Here is a 6438-nt window from a genome sequence, read left to right as displayed (position 1 = left end):
GCTTTCTTCTGGTGCTTCGTGAAATTCTATCCTGGAAAGACACCAAGAATCTTCAATTCTTGCTGTCCCCAACACTTCATACATGTTAATTGTTCTAATAATAGTGACTCAAGTATTATTGTCTCCATTTTACAAGTGAAAAACCTGTATCTCAGAGGGGGTTACTAAAATAAAGTCAGACTTCTAATAAATGTTAAAACCCTATCTGGTTCCAATTCTTGTCTTGCTGGCTATAGAATATTGAATCCCAGCAGTTTGCTCTTTTGACCCACTGTTTTCATTCTAAGTGAATATGTTTATGTTATTACTTTACAGTATACAGCAAGCTATAATTAATTTCACAGTTATTTCTGATTATTTTTGTAACTGTTCTTTCTATAGTAGAAATATATATATATGTGATGTCTTACTACAAGATTATCAGTGGAAAAACCAATATATTTAGGAAAAAGATTCCTTTAAAAACATTATTTTCAGGGCCTCCCCGGTGGCGCAGCGGTTGAGCGCTGGGTTGCGAAGCTGCCCGCGGCCTCTGCGGCGCCGGTTCGATCCCCGGCTGCTCCCCGGCCACCGGAGGAGGGTCCCACATGGCGTGCAGACTTCTCCTGCCGCCCGCTGCTCCCCTCAGCAGTGTACTTCGGTCCTTCTGCCTGCTCTGCTCCCTGCTCTGGCTCTGGTGAATTCTCTCACCCTCCCGCGCTTCTGACTGTACCCAGTGCATGTATAAACAAAACAAACAAACCAGCAAACAAATAAATAAAGCATGCCTCTATAAAAAAAAAAAAACATTATTTTCATCCAAAAAAATGCATCTAATTATATAAAACAGAAAAAGAGGGGTGACATCCAGATGTCTCTTCAAAAAGTCTTGATAATAATAATAATGCTGTAAACAGTTTTTCTTTTAATTTTTTTTTCTTAGAAGAGTATTTCTTGGGAGGCCTGTGGTTGCCTCTGTTTTTTAATCAAAAGTTTAAATTTTGTACTAGTTTTTGTTACAAATTATTCCATTACTTAATAGGCTTAAGTAAATTTTAAATAAGCTATTGTAATCCACTGTTAGGAATGTGTAACTGAATTTTTCTTTTATGGCTTTACAATTTATCAAAACCTAATTTTCTTCACTGAAACAGACTTCTGTATACTCAGAAGATCAAAGTTTACAGCATGAGTCATTTACAACTTTATATTCAAGCATGATATGATGAGATCTTTAATTACCTACACAAAGCCTCTCAAGTAACAGAATGACGGTGATTAATATCTGGGGGAAAAACTACCAGAGGCTCCAATTAAATGGAACAAAGCATCATCCTCTCAAATAAACTGCTGAAACTCAGAGATGCAAAACAGGGGCCTGGTGACAGCAAGCAGGTGGCACTTCCATTTTCTTGTTCATTTACTAAAGAGGAGATGTAATCAGGAGTCTCAGGTCCATACATAAATGACGAAGAAAAACAGCCAAGTGTCTCTAAAAATAGTATTTGAGAAGTGGAAGAAGGCAGGGGATTAGTAAGACAGATAGTGCCAAATTAAATTTAGTCTTTTCTGTTTTTGCTTCATTTTTTTAAGAGATAGGGGAAAAAGCTATAACTAAGCATATAAATATTAATACTTTTCAGTGAAATTATATGTTCTTTTTCATGATTTCTATGCAGCCATGAACACCAAAATTTGCGCTGAATTGCTAGGATAGTGCCTGGCCTGCTCTGCGTCTCCAATAAATACCCAGTTAAATAAATGAATTCCCTAACAGCCAGCAGGGGTTCAGAATGGAATATTCTGACACTGATTCTACATCAACTTTTTGATTTTTCAGGGTTGTGGGGATGGAAAGTTCCTCCTGGCATCTTAATTGTCCTACCCTAAATGCAAATAGTGCCCCAACTGAGAAATTTTGGGGGTTTCATAGCATATTCCATACTAAGATACAAATTACCTATAGTGGAAGTTCTTAAGCTGGTCAGCACTTTTTTTTTTTTTTAAAGATTTATTTATTTATTTATACAAGCACTGGGTACAGTCAGAAGTGCGGGAGGGTGAGAGAATTCACCAGAGCCAGAGCGGGGAGCAGAGCAGGCAAACTGACGAAGTACACTGCTGAGGGGAGCAGCGGCCGTGGCAGGAGAGGTCTGCGCGCCATGTGGGACCCTCCTCTGGTGGCCGGGGAGCAGCCGGGGATTGAACCGGCGCTGCAGAGGCTTTGGGCAGCTTCGCAACCCAGCGCTCAACCGCTGAGCCACCGGGGAGGCCCAGGTCAGCACTTTTTATCTTAAATTAGATGCATTTTTGAGAACCTTTCTTAAGTCTGCTATTATTTATCAGAGAATGGATGAGGGCGAGTTCAAGGATTGTATGGATAAGGTAACAAAAAAGTGAAAAAGACCAAAAGTAAAAAGAAAAAATTCTCGATTTCTCAATGGCAATAATGCCCATCATAACACAACTCAAACACGACCTAGTTATTAGATCAATATTTCCAATTGATAAACTAATTTGTCAACTGAAAATCAACTAGACACATTAAAACATATTGATTCCATTTAAGAGGACAGGATTTTCTTTGCTGTTTCGTTGGTAAATTGATTGGTTTTACAAATCAGATCTCAACCATGAATTTTAAACACAATATTTGGAATGCTGAATTTCATTTTAGGTTCTATCAGTCTTTCCCTATTTATAAAAGTAATTCACTTAAAAATGTAGGAAACTCAAATAAGAGGACATGAGACAAAGAAAGCAGAGATACCTATAGTTATCATTTTGAATATTTGGGACTGCACCCCTGCCTACCCATTCCTGTCTATTTCTCCTTCTATGTCTATATTGTCAATGTCTATGCTTTAAAAAAAAAAAAGGGATATCATTTTAAATTCACGCTTACAATCTACTTTTTTCCCTCATGCAAATAAAATATGAGCATGTAGTTATATTACTGAATGATCTTGAAAATGTTATTTTCATAGCTGCATAGTAGTCTCTTCTTTGCTTTAGCATAATTTGTTTCATAAGCCATTTATTGTTGAATATTTGGATTATTGCCATTTATTATTATAAACAATGCTGCAAAATAACTCTTGAAATATTTGTAATTAATTCTGGAAATGAAATGCTGAAAAGAAGCATCTGGAATTCTAAGTGTAAAAATACTCGAATCTTTTTTTCCCCAAAGATTTATTTTATTTATTTATGCATACGAAAGCTGGGGTGTAGGTCAGAGGTTTGGGGAGGTGAGAGGATTAACCAGAGACAGAGTGGGCAGTAGAACAGGCAGACTGACTGAAATACACTGCTGAGGGGAGCAGCAGGTGAGATAGGAGAGGTCTGCTGCTCTATGTGGGTTCGCTCCCTGGACAGGATTGAACTCATGCTGTAGATAGCTTCATTGTGCTGAGACTTAGCCTCTTGTGCCACCAGGGAGGACCTAAATGTAGCAGGTTTTCTTTAGAAGGTGTATTTCTACTCTAACTCAGGAAAAAAAATGAAGAAAAAAATCAATCAGTATGGAGTATAATCAAAACCTGACACAACTCTGTGTGTGTGTGTGTGTGTGTGTGTGTGTGTGTGTGTGTGCGCGCGCTCGCATGTTTTGTTTGATTTGGGGGCCTAAGAAGTAGGAGGTTTAACCAAATAAGAGCTTGTCAATGACAAAGGGAATGAAGACTGAGAATGGGAAGTTAAGAATGGTATTTGGTGACAAATTGGGAGTGTTGAGACATTATCTTCAAAGAATTTTTTCCCAATAAACTTTATTTATTTTTTTTTAAAGATTTATTTATTTATTTAAATAAGCACTGGGTACAGTGAGAAGCACGGGAGGGTGAGAGGATTCACGAGAGCTAGAGTGGAGAGCAGAACAGGCAGACTGACAAAGTACAGGGGAGCAATGGGCAAGTCAGGAGAGGTCTGCGCACCATGTGGGACCCTCGCCCAGTGGCCGGGGATTGAACCGGCGCTGCAGAGGCTGTGGGCAGCTTCGCAGCCCAGCACTCAACCGCTGTGCCACCAGGGAAGCTCCCTAATAAACTTTAAAAAACAAACTTCAATTTAAAACAAATTTTACAATGTTAGATAGATTTTCATAAATGTAATTAATCTAATCATAATTAGAAGACTATGTGGCAGAAACAATCCTGGCTATAATCGATTCAATTCAATAGACTGCAGTGCATGAAATTAAATTGTGATCTCCCTGCCCCACACCACCTTCAGTGTCTTAGTACCTAACAGCATAATCAGAGCTTAACTTCTTGCCTCCTAGTATTTTAAGTTCGATTTATATCTCTATTCAAATGCAGTTTTTAGGTGTTTATTAATCACCAGGGAGATAGATGCAAAATGGTGCAATTTTCTCCTTTCAATTGTGTACTTAACTCCTGTCAATGTTAATATATATTATGTATGTATTATGTGTGCACATCAAAGTAAAACTATGAATAGGCCATGCCTTGGGAGAGAAAATGCTACAAATTACTCAGAAATTGTCTTATTTCTTTCATATTTCATTAATTCAGCTGAGCCCCTCATGTATCCTACGTATAAATTATTATGTAATTTTTCAGCTAAAAATGCTCTATTCCATTGGAGATTATCTCTTGTGAAGATTCATTAGATTTTTGTTAAAACCATAGCTTTAAAGAATAGTCATATTTTGAAAACATGTCAGTTTGCCACATTCATCATCTTTCTCAAATCTGGAGACACTGTGAAAACTAGGACAAGTTAATTTTAATTAATATTCTCATAAATCTCTCCAGAGTGCATTGTAATTTCCATTACTTTTTAAAGTGCTTCTGGAACCACAGGGGATGACAACATTCTCCAGTTTAACTATACAGTCACAAGTAAGTGCAGTAAATGTTAATATGGTATTTTGATTTAAGAAAGTGTTTGAAGTTACTCAAAGCTGCTTGGTTGAAAAACTAGGGACTAAGTTCTGTCTACATGTAGTGTTTTATGAATTAGCTACCTAAAATTTAAGAATACAAATTTATGTGAAAAAAGTAGATACATTGGGCCTCCCCTGGTGGCGCAACAGTTGAGCACTGGGCTGTGAAGCTGCCTGCAGCCTCTGCAGTGCCGGTTCGATCCCCGGCCACCGGGCGAGGGTCCCACATGGCTTGCAGACCTCTCCTGCCACGCCCACTGCTCCCCTCAGCAGTGTGCTTCGTCAGTCAGTCTGCCTGTTATGTTCCCTACTCTGGCTCTGGTGAATTCGCTCACCCTCCCACGCTTCTGACTGTACCCAGTGCTTGTATATGTAAATAAATAAATCTTAAAAAAGAGAAAGGAGATACACTTAGAGGAGAAAGTTGGTGGACTAGCTGGAGACTAGGAAAGCTAGTCCCAAACTATTTAGTTTGGAAATATGTAGGCAAAGCTACCAAATATATCTCATATTACAACACTTCCTCAAACAAATCAGGACAATGATTAGCACTTGAATGTTAAACAAGGTTGCCATCATCGTACATGTGCTAGAAGACAATCTACCAACCATCTGTTTATATTAAAAAAAAATTTAGTTAAAAATAATTAGACAATTTGGGGCTGACATCCTTTCCTTCCCCAATTTTCAAGGAGAAAAGATGACTCATATCATAAGCACTGCACACAGCTGTTCCTGGTTAGGTGGATGCCCCTAAGTCTTGTAGGACAATCTTCTATAGTCCTCTGTCACAGCCAAGCAGACCTGGAGACAGATTCTTATAAATCCTAACCACTGAAACCATCATGGTACCTCCCACCCCCAGATGTGATTCTGCATCTTACAATACTAATTTGTAAGATAGAGTCAAACAAATTCTGAATTTCCTTTTAATGAGCACATTGCTGCATTTTCCTTTATCTCTTTCTTCACTTTCTCCCAAACTTCATTTTTTTCTCCTTCATTTCTTTTGAATCCTTTCAAAGTCTTTTAAAAAATAACCCCACTCTGTTAAGTGCCTTAAATAATTGGTTAGCCTCTCTGTTCTATTCCTCACTCCCTACTAATGGACACAACTCTAAATGTCTTCCATTTGCTGTAGCCCTGGGGTAAATCTCAATAACACGGCATGTCTGAATTTCTCTGTTCACTCAATTCATGAAGATGAATCCACAACTACTGCTTTTTCTTCCTTCAAAAGTGAAAGGAAGGGCCTTCCTGGTGGCGCAGGGGTTAAAGTCTCAGCACTATCAAGCCATAGCCCTAGCCACTGGGGCATGAGTTCAATCCCTGGCCAGGGAGCTGACCCACATGGCACAGCAGACCTCTCCTGTCTCGACGCTGCCTACTGTTCCCCTCAGTAGTGTATTTCAGTAGATCTGCCTGTTTTGCTTCCCCACTGTCTCTGGTGAGTCTTCTCACCCCCTGTATCTGACCTACAACCCATTTCATCTACACACACACACACACACACACACACACACGTACATGAATGGAAACTAAATGAAATA

The sequence above is a fragment of the Talpa occidentalis genome, unplaced genomic scaffold, assembly GCF_014898055.3.
Source record: "Talpa occidentalis isolate TD23 unplaced genomic scaffold, MPIMG_talOcc4v2.1 talOcc4.8, whole genome shotgun sequence".
NCBI lineage: Eukaryota > Metazoa > Chordata > Mammalia > Eulipotyphla > Talpidae > Talpa > Talpa occidentalis.
Note: the sequence above shows the minus strand (reverse complement) of the source record.